The sequence below is a fragment of the Schistocerca piceifrons genome, chromosome 2 (genome assembly GCF_021461385.2).
Source record: "Schistocerca piceifrons isolate TAMUIC-IGC-003096 chromosome 2, iqSchPice1.1, whole genome shotgun sequence".
In the NCBI taxonomy this organism is placed as follows: Eukaryota; Metazoa; Arthropoda; class Insecta; order Orthoptera; family Acrididae; genus Schistocerca; species Schistocerca piceifrons.
Window position 1 is genome coordinate 361518140 of NC_060139.1, and position 17390 is coordinate 361535529.

Consider the following 17390-nt stretch of genomic DNA (forward strand, 5'->3'; position numbering starts at 1 on the left):
AGCTCTCGCTTGACGCCATTGACGTCGCAAATGGCAATGGTTTGGGTCAGTGAAAGCGACGCTACAGCGTGTCTGGGTCGGAGCTGTCCTTGAAGTAACCGATCTGCAGCAGTTTGTAGTGCCACTGTGGTTCCAATTGCTGCTCAGATTGCTGCTGCAGATTCAGGACGATGCTCCAGAGCCATAAACTGAACACGATGTTCTTCTCCCTCGGTAATACCACCTAGCCCTCCAGATCACAGTCTTCTTGCGATCGTACATTCTCGTAATCTCAGCTCCCAGCAATTATATACAGTGACTACATTCCTATCAAGTCTTTCTGCAATATAGCAAATGGAAGATCCGGCTTCTCGAAGCCCTATTGCACAGCCTCGATCACACTCAATGAGGTGTTGACAATGGGGTCTTTTCGTCTTAAAGGCATTCTTGACTAACATCACCTCACCACGCCGAATCTCAAAGGCAACCAACGCTCACGACAGTTACAAAGTGTATTTAAGCCAAACCTGATTTGCATCCTCATAGTGACGCTACTAGTGCCATTCTTATGCGACTGGCGCGAAATCTGAATATACATCACCTTTCAGATGTAGAAACACACCTACCAACATTCGCTTATGTCGCCCAATTTCTTCTTGGTGCTGCGGTTTCTTGCGTCAAAGTACATCAGTCACGTTATTCTTCCTTACTAAAGAGCAGGGAGAGAAAAATACTAATATGGAATTATTAAAGCGTAGAAGACCCGTGGTAAGGCCACAGTTGCAAAGTCAAAGCCTTATTCCCAACAAAAGCTGAACGAAACCATAATGAGCGTAAGGAGCCCCATGTGAGACATGCGTTGAATCAGTTGGAAACCAAAATTCCACCAATCTGTTATGAGGTCCTAAGGAATTTTTTGCCGTATGTAAAGTAGGAAAGCGGATCTAAATTGTATATTTAACGAACAATGCCAGAGATACGACAAAAAAGTTTTCTGAATTCGGTCTTCTGAAATTGCTTGAGTGCGGAAGATCTTTTGAATCACTGCTCGAAGAAAGAAATGGCAGATATCGCGGAACAGAAAATCAACGAAAATCTTTCAACGCTGGGAAAGCTTGAGTACGATGATGACTGATTGTTACGATGTCTATGTTTATACAGTTCCCGTATCTTCACATTACAATGTCTTTCAGACATACATGCATGCATGTATGGCTGCTGGAGGCGTGCTCGGATAGCCGAAGTGGTTAAGGCGACCTCTCGAGTCCCGGTCTGTCACAAATTTTCATGTGTCGCAAACAGTTTTGCATCTATACGAGATGAGATATCTATAATGTTCTACAGAAATAATGCAAAATAATTTGCTACTAGCAACAATTTATCGTAGGATGCTGCAGGTTATATGGGTCGCTCAACAGAAGCACATAATTTGAGATCTATATCGGTTACGTGAATCTGTAATGGTACTATGGGCTGGATTTATACTAACTCGTTGCGATCTTTTTGAAGAATGAAGATGTCTTTAACCAAAATCAACATGAATTTCGCAAACGAAGATCTTGTTGAACTTAATTCGTTCTGTTCTTCCATGAGATTCAGAGAGCGGTACATAATATTTACTATGTTGCTGCCATGTTCTTTTGCTTTCCGAAGGCATTCGATTCAGCTCCACTCTGTCATATAGTAAACAAAATACGAACTCACCGAGCATTGAACCAAATTTGTGACTGAATGCATGTCTTCCTCTCAGGTAGAACGGAACACATCGTTCACAATGGGACGCAACAAGTGAATGTAAAAGTATCTTAGTCATTATTCCGAGAAAGTGCTATAGGGTCCAAACTGTTTACAGAATTGATAAACATTCAGGTGGATAACATTGTAAGCTCCGTGAAGCCGCTCTATATAGCAACGTTACAGCGCCAGAAGAAATGCTGCTAAATGCGGAGGACTTTCAGAAGCCTGTCGATAGGTACAAGGGCTGTCAGCTGACCGCGCATACAAATAAATGTAACTTACTATGCGTAAATTGCCGAAGTGATTCCTGTCTGTTTGTTTACGCTGTTTGTAAAAAATCTGCGAAAACCATAACATCCTTAAAACACCTAGAAGTAATCGTCCGGGGCTCTCTAAATTACCACACAAAAAGCAGATGAAAGGCTGAGATGCATTTGAAATGTGTAATCCATCCACGAGAGGAAAGGCTTACTAACATTTATTTGTTCAAGTGATTCTTGAGTATTTCTCGTCCATCTGGCATCAGGTTGGATTAATAGAAGAGACAGAGTGGCAAGTTTCGTCACGGAACCTTTTTGCAAGTACGTGTGCCTTACGAAAATACTCAACAAACTCCAGTGGCAGATGATACAAGAGATGCGTTGTGTATCACGGAGAGGTATACAGGGGAAAACAGATGGCGCTAGCTATGGTTGACCCGCCAGATGGCGCTGCCATAGGTCAAACGGATATCAACTGCGTTTTTTTAAAATAGGAACCCCCATTTTTTATTACATATTCGTGTAGTACGTAAAGAAATATGAATGTTTTAGTTGGACCACTTTTTTCGCTTTGTGATAGATGGCGCTGTAATAGTCACAAACATACGGCTGACAATTTTAGACGAACACTTGGTAACAGGTAGGTTTTTTAAATTAAAATACAGAACGTAGGTACGTTTGAACATTTTATTTCAGGTGTTCCAATGTGATACACGTACCTTTGTGAACTTATCATTTCTGAGTACGTATGCTGTTACAGCGTGATTACCTGTAAATACCACATTAATGCAATAAATGCACAAAATGATGTGCGTCAACCTCAATGCATTTTGCAATACGTGTAATGACATTCCTCTCAACAGCGAGTAGTTCGCCTTCCGTAATGTTCGCACATGCATTGACAATGCGCTGACGCATGTTGTCAGGCGTTGTCGGTGGATCACGATAGCAAATATACTTCAACTTTCCCCACAGAAAGAAATACGGGGACGTCAGATATGGTGAACGTGCGGGCCATGGGATGGTACTTCGACGACCAATCCACCTGTCATGAAATACGCTATTCAATACCGCTTCAACCGTACGCGAGCTATGCGCCGGACATCCATCATGTTGGAAGTACATCGCCATTCTGTCATGCAGTGAAACATCTTGTAGCAACATCGGTAGAACATTACGTAGGAAATCAGCATACTCTGCGCATTTATACTGCCATCGATAAAATGGGGGCCAGTTATCCTTCCTCCCACAATGCCGCACCATACATTAACCCGCCAAGGTCGCTGATGTTCCACTTGTCGCAGCCATCGTGGATTTTCCGTTGCCCAATAGTGCATAATTACGTTACCGCTGTTGGTGAATGACGCTTCGTCGCTAAATAGAACGCGTGCAAAACATCTGTCATCGTCCCGTAATTTCTCTCGTGCCCAGTGGCAGAACAGTACACGAGGTTCAAAGTCGTCGTCATGCAATTCCTGGTGCAGAGAAATATGGTACGGGTGCAATCGATGTTGATGTAGCATTCTCAACACCGAGGTTTTTGAGATTCCCGATTCTCGCGCAGTTTGTCTGCTACTGATGTGCGGATTAGCCACGACAGCAGCTAAAACACCTACATGGGTACCGTCATTTGTTGCAGGTCGTGGTTGACGTTTCACATGCGGATGAACACTTCCTGTTTCCTTAAATAACGTAACTATCCGGCGAACGGTCCGGACACTTGGATGATGTCGTCCAGGATACCGAGCAGCATACACAGCACACGCCCGTTGGGCATTTTGATCACAATAGCCATACATCAACACGATATCGACTTTTTCCGCTATTGGTAAACGGTCCATTTTAACACGGGTAATGTATCATGAAGCAAATACCGTCCGCACTGGCGGAGTGTTACGTGATACCACGTACTTATACGTTTGTGACTATTACAGCGCCATCTATCACAAAGCGAAAAAAGTGGTCCAACTAAAACATTCATATTTCTTTACGTACTACACAAATAGGTAATAAAAATGGGGGTTCTTATTTTTAAAAAAACGCAGTCGATATCCGTTTGACCTATGGCAGCGCCATCTAGCGGGCAAACCATAGCGCCATCTGGTTTCCCCCTTCAAGCTAGACAAGTTTCGTTCTTTGTAGTTTTTTCGTTCGACGCTTATTTCGTGAGATATTTGGCCCGGTCACGATCAGTGGACCACCCTGTATACAACCGAAATTCGGAAAGCGTACTATCCAAGATGAAGCGGACAAGGTATTAGGTACTTCATTTAACATATGTCTCGTGAAATGTGTGGCATATGCAGGGCTTGGGCAAACAGTGACAGTACTGTATACAGTCAAGCCGCCAGCTTCACCACTTCGTGAACGGTTCAGGCACGCGGATACAAATCAGACAGCGAATGCTGTGAATATAGTGTGGGCTGAGCAAGCTGAATTACACTCACTACATACAACAGCCGACAACTCATTTATAATAACATCGATAGATACCTATCTAGTAGAGACCAGCCACGTCTTACAACACACTCTGACAGGCAATTTCCCTGTCTCCAGGTTCTGTTTGCGGAAAAGACAGGCTAGCTAGCCGTGAAACAAACTGCTCCCAGCCTTGCCGTACAGCCCTTGTGGCCATTCTCAAACAGATCAGTAAAAGAATACTATTGACCACAGCAAGGAACTAACACAAAGTCCGTAAGACACTAGCTAAATACTCTTTTACACCAAATACCCATAACCATGCTCTGCTACCAAGCTATGCCGCTAGAGAGAATAGTAGAAGTGGGTTAGCCTTCAGGGGTATTTTTCTCTTGCTAAAATAATTTTTATTTTATTCAAACAAGCTTTAAACCATTATTTACCCATACATACAGTAAATTTAAGTACATTTTAGGGGAGTTACACTTTACAGAAAGAGAACTAGTTCACCATTACATAACAAGTCACTCTGTAGCAGAATAATAGAAAAATCTACCAATCTACCGGAGAAATAATTTAAAACCTTTACAATAGACGATCCATTAAGCACCAATTGCCCTTCGCTATTAACGTCAATTAAAATTAAATCCGTAGTAACGAACACCTCAGTAATTCATTTCAAACCTGACAAAATAACTTCTGAAAGATAATTCAGCAGCAGCAACTGAATCTGTCTGTACAAGGGATTGACAATAGGGTACTAACACAACAGCAAGAACCTAAACAAACACGGAATGTTTAAATATTCTGTAATAATTTACTCACAAATGTGTGAGTAATGTACATCAGACACGAAAACAATTGTAGAAGGAGCAAATACTACTTAGACTTTTACAACGAAATACACAATAGTATTAAAAGGAAATACAAACTAATCTGTATAAAGAACATCTGACCACGCATGAACATACCAAATGGAACCCTGAGAGAAAAGCACAAGCGGTCAAAACGTTTATCTGTACAGCCACTGCGCTAGAAAATTTTTCACAAAATTTAGGTGAAGCCTGGAAGTTAAATATGGAGCGGGTTGGCTACAAAAACATGAGTGAAACTTCATATGCCGGCCGGGATGGCCGAGCGGTTCTAGGCGCTACACTCTGGAACCGCGCTACCGCTACGGTCGCAGGTTCGAATCCTGCTTCGGGCATGGATGTGTGTGATGTCCTTAGGTTAGTTAGGTTTAAGTAGTTCTAAGTTCTAGGGGACTGATGACCTCAGAAGTTAAGTCCCATAGTGCTTAGAGCCATTTGAACCATTTTTGAAACTTCAAATGACATTAAACTGAAAGAGAGCCTAACGGACCGGCGAGTGACATACTTGGATATTGCACCTGGACAGTTCAGAGATGTAGACTCAAATCAAACAACGAATGCTGTCAATTTGTGTACACTGATCAAGCTGAATTACACTCAGTGCATACAACAGCCGACAATTGACTTATTATAACATTCGTAGACAACCAACCAGTAGAGACCAGCAACGTCTTACAACACACTCACACAGGCAATACCCTGCCTTCAGGTTCTGTTACGGAAAAAGATCGGCCAGCTAGCCGCGAAGCAAACTGCGTCCAGCCACGCCGTACAGTAGGTATTCGGCCAGTTCGCTCCTTCCTGTTGCAGCTGTCCCACCATGGTAGTCACGGCAAGCAATCAGATCCAACGACCGTTTCCTCCACTGGCTTCTGCCCGCTGCTTGTTGCCCGCTCGCTCTCCACCACCAGACTCCTCGTCCGCTTCCTCTTCTCTCCACCTGACCTCGCGGTGATGTCTGTATCGCTTCGCCTGTGCCGCAGCGCCGGCAAGGTGTTGTTCAGCCACCACTGCACCGCCGGTGGCACGGACTGCAACAGCCGCGTTCGCGAATGGAAGAGAGAAAAGGGAAAATTTAGCTTGTAACCGACGAACCCTCTGCCACACACACACACACACACACACCGGTAAATGACACGCGGAGTGTAGATATAGATTATTATAGCTACCAGACTCGCGATGTCTTAAATTTGAAAATAACCTGGGAATCGGCTGACCGATAACAGAGTTGCGTTATTGCTGTCTAATCTTGCGTAGTTTCACCGGGTATTTATGCCGTGCACGTTGTTCTCCGGCGCAGATATCTCTGCAACATCTGACGGTGATAAGGCGCTCCTCCCGATAAAGGCATCTGCAGGCAACAACCGATTATGTACATGTGAGCGCCAGTCTGCGCAATTGCCTGTCGCTGTTTTGGTGTTTCAGGTCGGAGTGAATTTATTGAGGTAAGGGTGCAGTCGTTATTTGTTTTGTAAATAAAAACCACAAAACCACCTTTTCTTACTGCCTTGTAATTTATTTCTCCAAGACGCGTTTAGCCTTTTTTTTTAGCTCTTAGACATCTTTTGTGGGATCCAGAATGATACAGTTTTATTTTGATACGTGTTATTTTTAGATTATAAAACAGTTGACGTTGCGTTTTTTATGTAAATAAGTAATTACATTAATCCCATACCTGCGGGGTTATTTTACAGCAGTCACGATTAATGCTGTGGAATGTAATTAATAATGCATTTTATCTTTTCGATGAGGTTTAACGAACACATTACTTGAATCTGAAAAGTTAATGATTAATTTTTTGTGGTAGTTGACGAATTCCTAACAGTACACTTTCTTTTAGACACACCACACACTTACTTCCTCTGCCTAAGTCTTCTTCATTGTGGTGCAGTCGGTGGCAACCATACACGCGAACACATTACTTGAATCTGAAAAGTTAATGATTAATTTTTTTGTGGTAGTTGACGAATTCCTAACAGTACACTTTCTTTTAGACACACCACACACTTACTTCCTCTGCCTAAGTCTTCTTCATTGTGGTGCAGTCGGTGGCAACCATACAATGCGTTTTCTGTCCAGTTACTTTTCTCGCATCGTTGAGATGCAAGTTTCCTGTATAACTATAAGATCGCCAACAGATTATTGTGATTTTACTTGAAGATACGCAACTCCATTCACCTTCCCAAGGAGCCAAGGCACTCTCTCATGCTTCGCCATGAATTTTTGAGAGGGTGTCTTTTATATACTCGGTGAGCTAAGTGGCATCAGGTGCCTACAACACTCTTCTTGACGGATGTCTGGTTGCTTTGGACACACTTCGTATGTCGAATTGAGAACAGCCATCTTATTTGTACCAAGAAAAGTATACTTTTAATGTCTTTGTTTAAACGATAAGGAATCATCAAGTGTCACGTCTATTGAGAATCAGTACCAGAATCCTGATGTGCCAAGCATCTACGAGGATTTTTGAGGTGAGAAACAGTACTTGTTTCAGAAAAAACACAACTCCCTCATATGCTAAAGGAACAGTCAAGACAGTACACAAAACTGATAAAAAAATTTAAGCTTTGGCTCTGTCTTCATGACGAGATACAATATGCAACATGCTCGTCGCCACTGTAGAGTCATATACCGCAAGCAAGCAAGGGAGAGGATGTTGTTATAGGTAGCCAATATCCTCTTTCTGCAACACAAACGCACACGTGGATTATTTACATTTCTTTATTACTTGTACTGGAAGTATTTAATTAACTGGAATAGAGTCCATGTGTTGTGGTACAAGCTCATCAGTAATAGTCCTCTTGCAAACAATATCGGTAATCTTACTATTACAAACTTCGGTCTCACCGCTAGTCCCTCTCTAGTCGCTAATCTGGTCGCTGTGTACTGTCATAGCCTGTGACATGAACTCAGTCTGCTCTGCGAATGTACAGACAGACACCAGACTGGAATCAGCGAGTCCGAGCGACTGAGTGAGGCCCTCTGGTCAGCGGCAGCAGCATAAATACATGCTGTCAAGAGGGCGCTGGCGGCTTGTTGCTTGTCGACGTGTCTCTGGCCTCTCTCATGGTAGGAGCGCTTGATCCAGCACATCCCCCCCCCCCCCTGAAATGCAGCACTGTTGTCGTGTAGGGAGGTTACAACGGATCGAGGGGGGGGGGGGGGGAGGCAGGACGCTAGATGCACAGATGAGCTGGCAGTCGTGACTGTGGAGGGTGTGTATCGGGGGGAAGAAAAGCAGCAGAATAACGGGGCAAATGACGCACACGAATGTGGTTCTGGTGGCGGCGCTGCAGACCTATTTTCCAGCGCCCAAGGTTGCCATAAGCCCTGAAAAGAACAAGATTGCGCGGCGCAAAGCGATAATTGCGGACCATTTGCGGCGCCGATGCTGCTGTGGGTGTAACACGTGTAGCAGCGTCCGATGGCGGCGGCCATGCAGAAGTTCCGCCGGTGATGGTTCGTCTCGTGGGTGGGAGCGATAGCAGGCGAGAAAGAGTTACAGCGCCTGTTCCCCTGTGTGGGTGGTGCCAAGCTTGGCCATCTGTTGTTTAAAGGTGTGTAAGAAGCGTTCTGCTTCTCCGTTGGACTGGGGTTGAAACAGAGTACTTGTTAGATGAAAAATTCCATTTCGTTCACAAAACTGTTCAAAATCACATGAAGTGAACTGTTGTCCGTTGTCTGACGAAAGAACTTCTGCCAAGCCTCCTATGCAAAATATGGAGGACAACGCTTGAATGGTGCTACGTGACATGGTAGAAGCAATGAGCACAGCAAATTGGAACTTGCTAAAAGAGTCTACCACTATGAGCCAACGAGTGTTCCAAAATGATCCTGAAAAGTCTGCGTGCACTCGTTGCCATGGGGATTGAGTCTTAGGCCAAGTTGAGAATGTCTGATGAAGTGGATTGGTTTTCCGCTCATGCGCAACACTATGACGGCCCCTGTTGAATGTGGGCACCCATGCCCTGTCAAGTACTGGCGCTGCGCTAACCGTTTAGTGCAAACAGTTTCCCAATGTCTTTGGTGGAGCAGTCGCAACACATCCTTTTGCAACACGCGATTGTCACTGTCATTTTGAACTAGAATCACACCCTGATGAACTGCCGGTTATGCCGACGTGCAAAGTATCGGCGCACAACTGAGTTCTGGATACTGTTCAATGATCAAAGCTAAGACGTGCGAATATAATGCAACAAAATCTTGAGATATGGGTCTGCTTCCGTGGCCTGTCCAACTTTTCTGTAGGGAAAGGGAAAAGATTCTAGCATTTCAGAGTACTACGTATCGATTTGGCAGCAAGATGCGTCAGATGAATCAAAATCAGAGTCTGAGCCAATCGGAAGGCGAGACAGGGTGTCTGCACTGCTATACTTTGCTGTAGGTCTGTACACAATTTCATACTGATAGTACAAGAGCAGCAAAGCCCAATGTTGCAATTTTTGAGCAGTGCGTGTATGAACCGGCTTTAATGGATGGAACAAGGACTGCAAAGGCTTGTGATCTGTCACTAAAAAGAACTTGCGACCATATAAATAGTGATGGAAGTTGGTCACTCCATACACAATAGTGAGAGCTTCTTTTTGAATTTGTGAATAATTGCACTGAGTTAACAACTTTGAGGCAAAAGCAATAGGTCTGTCTTCTGCACCAAATTTATGCGAAAGCGCAGCGCCTATTGCGTAGGAAGAAGCGTCTACTTGCAAAACTACCGGCTTGGCAGGGTCAAAATGCACTAAACATCTGTCACCAAGCAAAGCATTTTTGAGTTCCTGAAATGCGTCTTGACAGTCTCTGGCCCACACGAATGGCACAATTCCGACGCAGGCGATACAATGGAGCTGCGATCTGAGCGGCATTCGGTATGAACCGAATGCAGTATGCCATCTCGCCTGGTACTGACTGCACTGTGCGGCTGGTCCCGGCGGAGGTTCGAGTCCTCCCTCGGGCGTGGGTGTGTGTGTTTGTCCTTAGGATAATTTAGGTTAAGTAGTGTGTAAGCTTAGGGACTGATGACCTTAGCAGTTAAGTCCCATAAGATTTCACATACATTTGAACATTTGAACTGACTGCAGTTCTGACACATTGCGAGGAACAGGCAGGTCACGGATTGCAAGGAATTGAGACTGGAGGGGTTGCACACCCTGACTGCTTATCCCAGTTGCTGTGCTGGCTATTAACGTAACAGCTTAACAGTTTAGAGACGGTTCAATGAACTCACTCCGTTATGACAGTTTATGGATGGAACGGACTTATTAGTAACTTCCAAATACCAAGTACATTACATAAATGCTTCATCAAGTCTGATATAAAAGGCGTACTCTGATCTGTATCTGACGTATAAGGTACACCAAATTTAAATATCCAGCCATTAACTATAGCCTGAGCTACTGTACCAGCCTGCTGATAAGGAATCGTCATCATTGCCAGGAATATTGAAAAAGATTTATAATTTTGAATAATTTTGGCTATTAGGCTGAGTCATTATAAAAAACTAAAGCGACGAAATTGCCGATGCTTCGTCTGATTCATTAAGGTCCTCTTCGCGATGGTTAACCGATGGCTACTGGTGAATGTCTTCTGTTCCGGCTGTATGTTGGCTGCCGACGTCACATATCTGGGGTGTCACTGGACAATTTGAAGAGATGTTGCTTTGGAGGGGAATGGCTTTACTGTATGGTATTACCTGTGCTGCTCTAGTGGTTGACTGGAAGGCAACTTCAGTAGGTGATTGGTAGGAAATAGTGTATCGGCAGACTATTTGCTAAGCCACTCTAGTAAGTGATTGACAGGTATCTCCTGTTGGTGATTGGTACGCAGTAACAAATCGGCAACTTCTCTCCCTCGGGTTCCAGTGCCATCAAGCATATAAGGAGTACTAAAGCTTCACGAGGAAGGCTGTCTTTTGAAGCCGGTTGTCAAGGGAATCAAATAACCCACATATCATGTGGCAAAACACCTGGACCACAAGGTACGCAGCCCCGTTAGCCACATGGAGTCTTATGTTAAGGTTTCTATGCATTTTATTCAGCTCATACGGGAACGGTAACTACTGGCTATGGATCTTATGGTTAGCTCGAACATAACATCTTTATTTACCAACGTGCCCATAGTTGAAACCATCAGCATCCTGCAAGAACAGAAACCGACGGACATCTGCGAGCTGGTTCAATAGTGCTTGTCTTCAACTCATTTTAGTTGCCAGGGCAAATTTTATGAGAAGAAAGAGAAAATGACAATGGGCTCCCCCCTTTTATCGGCAGCAGCTGACATATTCATGGAAGTTTTCGAGCAGACCGTGCTAACTTTTGTGTCACTGCATCCACCCTACTGGCTAAGGGTATGTGGCAGACACGAGCCTCATATGGCTTCACGTGGAAGCAGAACTAGACAGATTTCATGAGCATATCAACAGCCTATAAAGAACATAAAGTTCATGCTAGAAATAGAAAACAACAAAGTGCTTCCTCTCCCGGATATGGAGATTTATTGAACATCTTGTAGGAAACTAGGACATAAAGCTCACAGGAAACTAAGGCGCACTGAAACGTACTTGTATGAGGATTCACACCACCACCCAGGACAAAAGAACGATTTACTACATATACTGACAGCCCAGATCCACCGGATGCTAACCACGCACAACATGAACTGAACGAGCTTAAGACAACGTTCCATACAAATGGATACAACAACAGAGACATACAATGAGCTGTGAGGAACAGCAAAGGTAAAACAGACAAAAATGCAAAAGAAACTATTTCTGTTGTTCGCATACCTTACGTGAGATACACTATGTAATCAAAAGTATCCGGACACCCCTAAAAACATAAGTTTTTCCTATTAGGCGCATTGTGCTGCCACCTCCTGCCAGGTACTCCATATCAGCGACGTCAGTAGTCATTAGACATCGTGAGAGAGCCGAATGGGGCACTCCATGGAACTCGCGGACTTCGAACATGATTAGGTGATTGGGTGTCACTTGTATCATACGTCCGTATGCCAGATTCCCACACTTCTAATCCCTTGGTCCACTGTTTCCGATGTGATATACAAATAGTTGAAGAGGGTCATAATGTGTAATAGGCAGATATCTATCCAGACCATCACACAGGTATTCCAAACTGCATCAGGATCTATTGCAAGTACTATGACAGATAGGCGGAAGGGGGGGAAAACTTGGATTTCATGGTCGAGCGGCTGCTCATAAGCCATACACCACGCCGCTAAATGCCAAACGACGGCTCGCTCGGTGTAACGTAGACACTGCACGATTGATCAGTGGAAAAACGTTGTGTGGAGTGACGGATCACACTACACAATGTTGTGATCCGATGGCAGGGTGTGGGTGTGGCAAATTCCTTGGTAACAGCATCTGCCAGCATGTGTACTGCCTACAGTAAAATCTGGAGGCGGTGGTGTTATGGTGTGGTCGTGTTTTTCATGGAGGGGACTTGCACCCCTTGTCATTTTGTGTGGCTCTATCACAGCACAGGCCTACATTGATGTTTTAAGCACCTTCTTGCTTCCCACTGTTGAAGAGCAATTCGGGGATGGCGATTGCATCTTTCAACACGATCGAGCATAATGCACGACGTGTGGCACCCTGTAATGGACTGGACTTGCAAAGAGTCCTGACCTGAATCCTATAGAACACCTTTGGGATGTTTTGAAACGCTAACTTCGTGCCAAGCCTCACCGACCGACATCGATAACTTTCCTCAGTGCAGCACTCCGTGAAGAATGGGTTGCCATTGAAAGTATGCCTGCGAGAGTGGAAGCTTTCATCAAAGCTAAGGGTGGGCCAACATCATATTGAATTCCAGCATTACCGATGGAGGCTGCCTCTAACTTGTCATTTTCAGTCAGGTATCTGGATACTGTTGATCACACACAGTACGTAAGTGACCGTATCGGCCAGATTCTGCATCATGAAGGAATCAGACCCATGCTCCAGAGATGCCATAAGAACTGAGATATGTTGAGGCCCAGTAAGGATCCTCTGGATGCTCTCCACACTGCAAGCGTCTACGAAATTCGGTGTGAATGTGGCGAAGTCTGTTTCGACGGAACTGTGAAACTGGAAGAGCCATTAACACTCGTGTCTCGGAGCATGAACATTATGTAAGACTGGAATAGAAAGACACAGCAGCGGTAGCGAAACATCAACAGGAATGTGGCCGTTCTATTAGTTTTGTAGATTATCGTATGCTTGCTCTGCAGGTGGCCAAGCAGCAGCGAAAAATAAGAGAAACTATTGACGTAATCAAACACCCTGGCATCATGAACAGGTAGTATGGCTAAAAGTTAACTGCGGCATGGCTGCCGGAGATTCAAGTACAGCGAACCACGTGCGTTTGCCAGCCAGCAGCGCCATTTGGCCCAGGTCTGACAGCGTAAACAGCGGCCACAATAGAACAGCCGTGTGGACTTAAAGCTCGCTGCGGGAAAACACTACTCATTGGATACATGCTGCCGATTTGCTATTGCCTACCAATCGCCAACGAGAGCTGCCTACCAATCAAGTACTAGGTTACCAAAGACAGCAGCCTGCCAATACACTATCTCCCACCAGTCGCCTGCTAGAGTTCCCTTTCTGTTAACCACCAGAGTACCACAGGCAATAGCCTACTGTACAGCCATCCCCCTCCATAGCAATCCCTCTTCACATTGTCTAGTGACATCCAAGATCTGTGAGTCAGTAGCGATCAGATGAGCGAAATAGAAAATATATAGGGGAAGACATTCAGCGGTATCCAGCAGTTAACCTGAAGAGTACCGCAACATGTTGACAAAACACCGGCAGTTAAGTCGCTTTCATATTTCATAATGATTGGCCTAACACCCAAAATTATGTTATTCAAATTGACACTGGCTGTTGAAGCCTACTAATTTATATCATGATCTGTAATTGTTAGTATATATCTATTTCTGGCAGGTCTTCTATTGAATGGCCCCAAGATATCAATAACATATCGTCTGAAAAGGTATAGGTATCTCGGGTAGACTTTGAAAAGAGATTTTTTGATCACTAAGGTGAGTCCCTTCTGCACAAGGTACACAGTCCTTTACGTATTGCTCAGCATCCTGTTTTCTGTTCTCCACCAGAACCATTCCGTGACTCTTCTGTTCATCAATATGCATCCTCCATGTCCTGACAACAGATGGTTTCGTGCCTACTGCAGCATGTAGATTAGAGATTAGATTAGATTAATACTAGTTCCATGGATCATGAATACGATATTTCGTAATGATGTGGAACGAGTCAAATTTTCGAATACATGACATAATTAGGTTAATTTAACAACATACTTAAGTTAATATAACAACTTTATTTTTTTTTGTTTTTTGTTTTTTGTTTTTCTTTATTTTTTTATTTTTATTTTTTTTTAATTTTTTTCTTAATTTATATCTAAAAATTCCTCTATGGAGTAGAAGGAGTTGTCATGCAGAAATTCTTTTAATTTCTTCTTAAATACTTGTTGGTTATCTGTCAGACTTTTCATACTATTTGGTAAGTGACCAAAGACTTTAGTGCCAGTATAATTCACCCCTTTCTGTGCCAAAGTTAGATTTAATCTTGAATAGTGAAGATCATCATTTCTCCTAGTATTGTAGTTATGCACACTGCTATTACTTTTGAATTGGGTTTGGTTGTTAATAACAAATTTCATAAGATAGTATATATACTGAGAAGATACTGTGAATATCCCTAGATCCTTAAATAAATGTCTGCAGGATGATCTTGGGTGGACTCCAGCTATTATTCTGATTACACGCTTTTGTGCAATAAATACTTTATTCCCCAGTGATGAATTACCCCAAAATATGATGCCATATGAAAGCAATGAGTGAAAATAGGAATAGTAAGCTAATTTACTAAGATGTTTATCACCAAAATTTGCAATGACCCTTATTGCATAAGTAGCTGAACTCAAACGTTTCAGCAGATCATCAATGTGTTTCTTCCAATTTAATCTCTCATCAATGGACACACCTAAAAATTTGGAATATTCTACCTTAGCTATATGCTTCTGATTAAGGTCTATATTTATTAATGGCGTCATACCATTCACTGTACGGAACTGTATGTACTGTGTCTTATCAAAATTCAGTGAGAGTCCGTTTACGAGGAACCACTTAGTAATTTTCTGAAAGACAGTATTGACAATTTCATCAGTTAATTCTTGTTTGTCAGGTGTGATTACTATACTTGTATCATCAGCAAAGAGAACTAACTTTGCCTCTTCATGAATATAGAATGGCAAGTCATTAATATATAATAAGAACAACAAAGGACCCAAGACTGACCCTTGTGGAACCCCATTCTTGATAGTTCCCCAGTTTGAGGAATGTGCTGATCTTTGCATGTTATGGGAACTACTTATTTCAACTTTCTGCACTCTTCCAGTTAGGTACGAATTAAACCATTTGTGCACTGTCCCACTCATGCCACAATACTTGAGCTTGTCTAGCAGAATTTCATGATTTACACAATCAAAAGCCTTTGAGAGATCACAAAAAATCCCAATGGGTAGTGTTCGTCATATCATTCAAAATTTGACTGGTGAAAGCAAATATGGCATTTTCTGTTGAAAAACCTTTCTGGAAACCAAACTGACATTTTGTTAGTACTTCATTTTTACAGATATGTGAAGCTACTCTTGAATACATTACTTTCTCAAAAATTTTGGATAAAGCTGTTAGAAGGGAGATTGGACAGTAATTGTTGACATCAGATCTATCCCCCTTTTTGTGCAAAGGTATAACAATAGCATATTTCAGTCTATTAGGGAAAATGCCCTGTTCCAGAGAGCTATTACACAGGTGGCTGAGAATCTTACTTATCTGTTGAGAACAAGCTTTTAGTATTTTGCTGGAAATGCCATCAATTCCATGTGAGTTTTTGCTTTTAAGCAAGTTTATTATTTTCCTAATTTCAGAGGGAGAAGTGGGTGAGATTTCAATTGTATCAAATTACATAGGTATGGCCTCTTCCATTAACAGCCTAGCATCTTTTAATGAACACCTGGATCCTACTATATCCACAACATTTAGAAAATGATTATTAAAAATATTTTCAACTTCTGACTTTTTGTTCGTAAAGTTTTCATTCAATTTGATGGTAATACTGTCTTCCTCTGCTCTTGGTTGACCTGTTTCTGTTTTAATAATATTCCAAATTGTTTTAATTTTATTATCAGAGTTGCTGATTTCAGACATGATACACATACTCCTGGATTTTTTAATAACTTTTCTTAATATAACACAGTAGTTTTTATAATTTTTGATAGTTTCTGGGTCACTACTCTTTCTTGCTGCCAGATACATTTCCCTTTTCCGGTTACAAGATATTTTTATACCCTTAGTAAGCCATGGTTTGTTACAAGGTTTCTTACGAGTATATTTAACTATTTTCTTGGGGAAGCAGTTTTCAAATGCATTTACAAAAATGTCATGAAATAAATTATATTTTAAATTGGCATCAGGTTCACGGTACACCTCATCCCAGTCTAACTGCTGTAGGCTTTCCCTGAAATTTGCAATTGTTAAATCGTTGACTGAACGTACTACTTTGGAGGACTGTTTAGTATTGCTGAATGGAGCTATGTTATATATTGTAACTAGCTGTGCACCATGGTCAGAAAGACCATTCTCAACAGGCTGAGCATTTATCTGGTTAAACTTATCTTGGTCTATAAAGAAGTTATCTATCAGTGAGCTGCTATCCTTTAGCACCCGAGTAGGAAAATCAATAACGGGTGTCAAATTGAAAGAACCGAGTAATACTTCAAGGTCATTTTTCCTATTACCCTCTTTCAGAGAATCTACGTTGAAGTCCCCACAAATAATAATTTGCTTACCCCTGTCTGACAGATAGCACAACAAGGAGTCCAAATTTTTCAGAAATAGATGAAAATTTCCTGATGGGGACCTATATACAGTTACAATTATAAATGTGCCTTCATTTAATTTATCTCACAGGCATATGCTTCTATATGTTTCTCTACACAAAACTGTTTTGTTTCTATACTTTTTGCACAATGATAACTTTTGACATATATGGCAACTCCTCCTTTCTCCATATTTTCTCTCATTACATGTGCAGAGAGCTTATATCCAC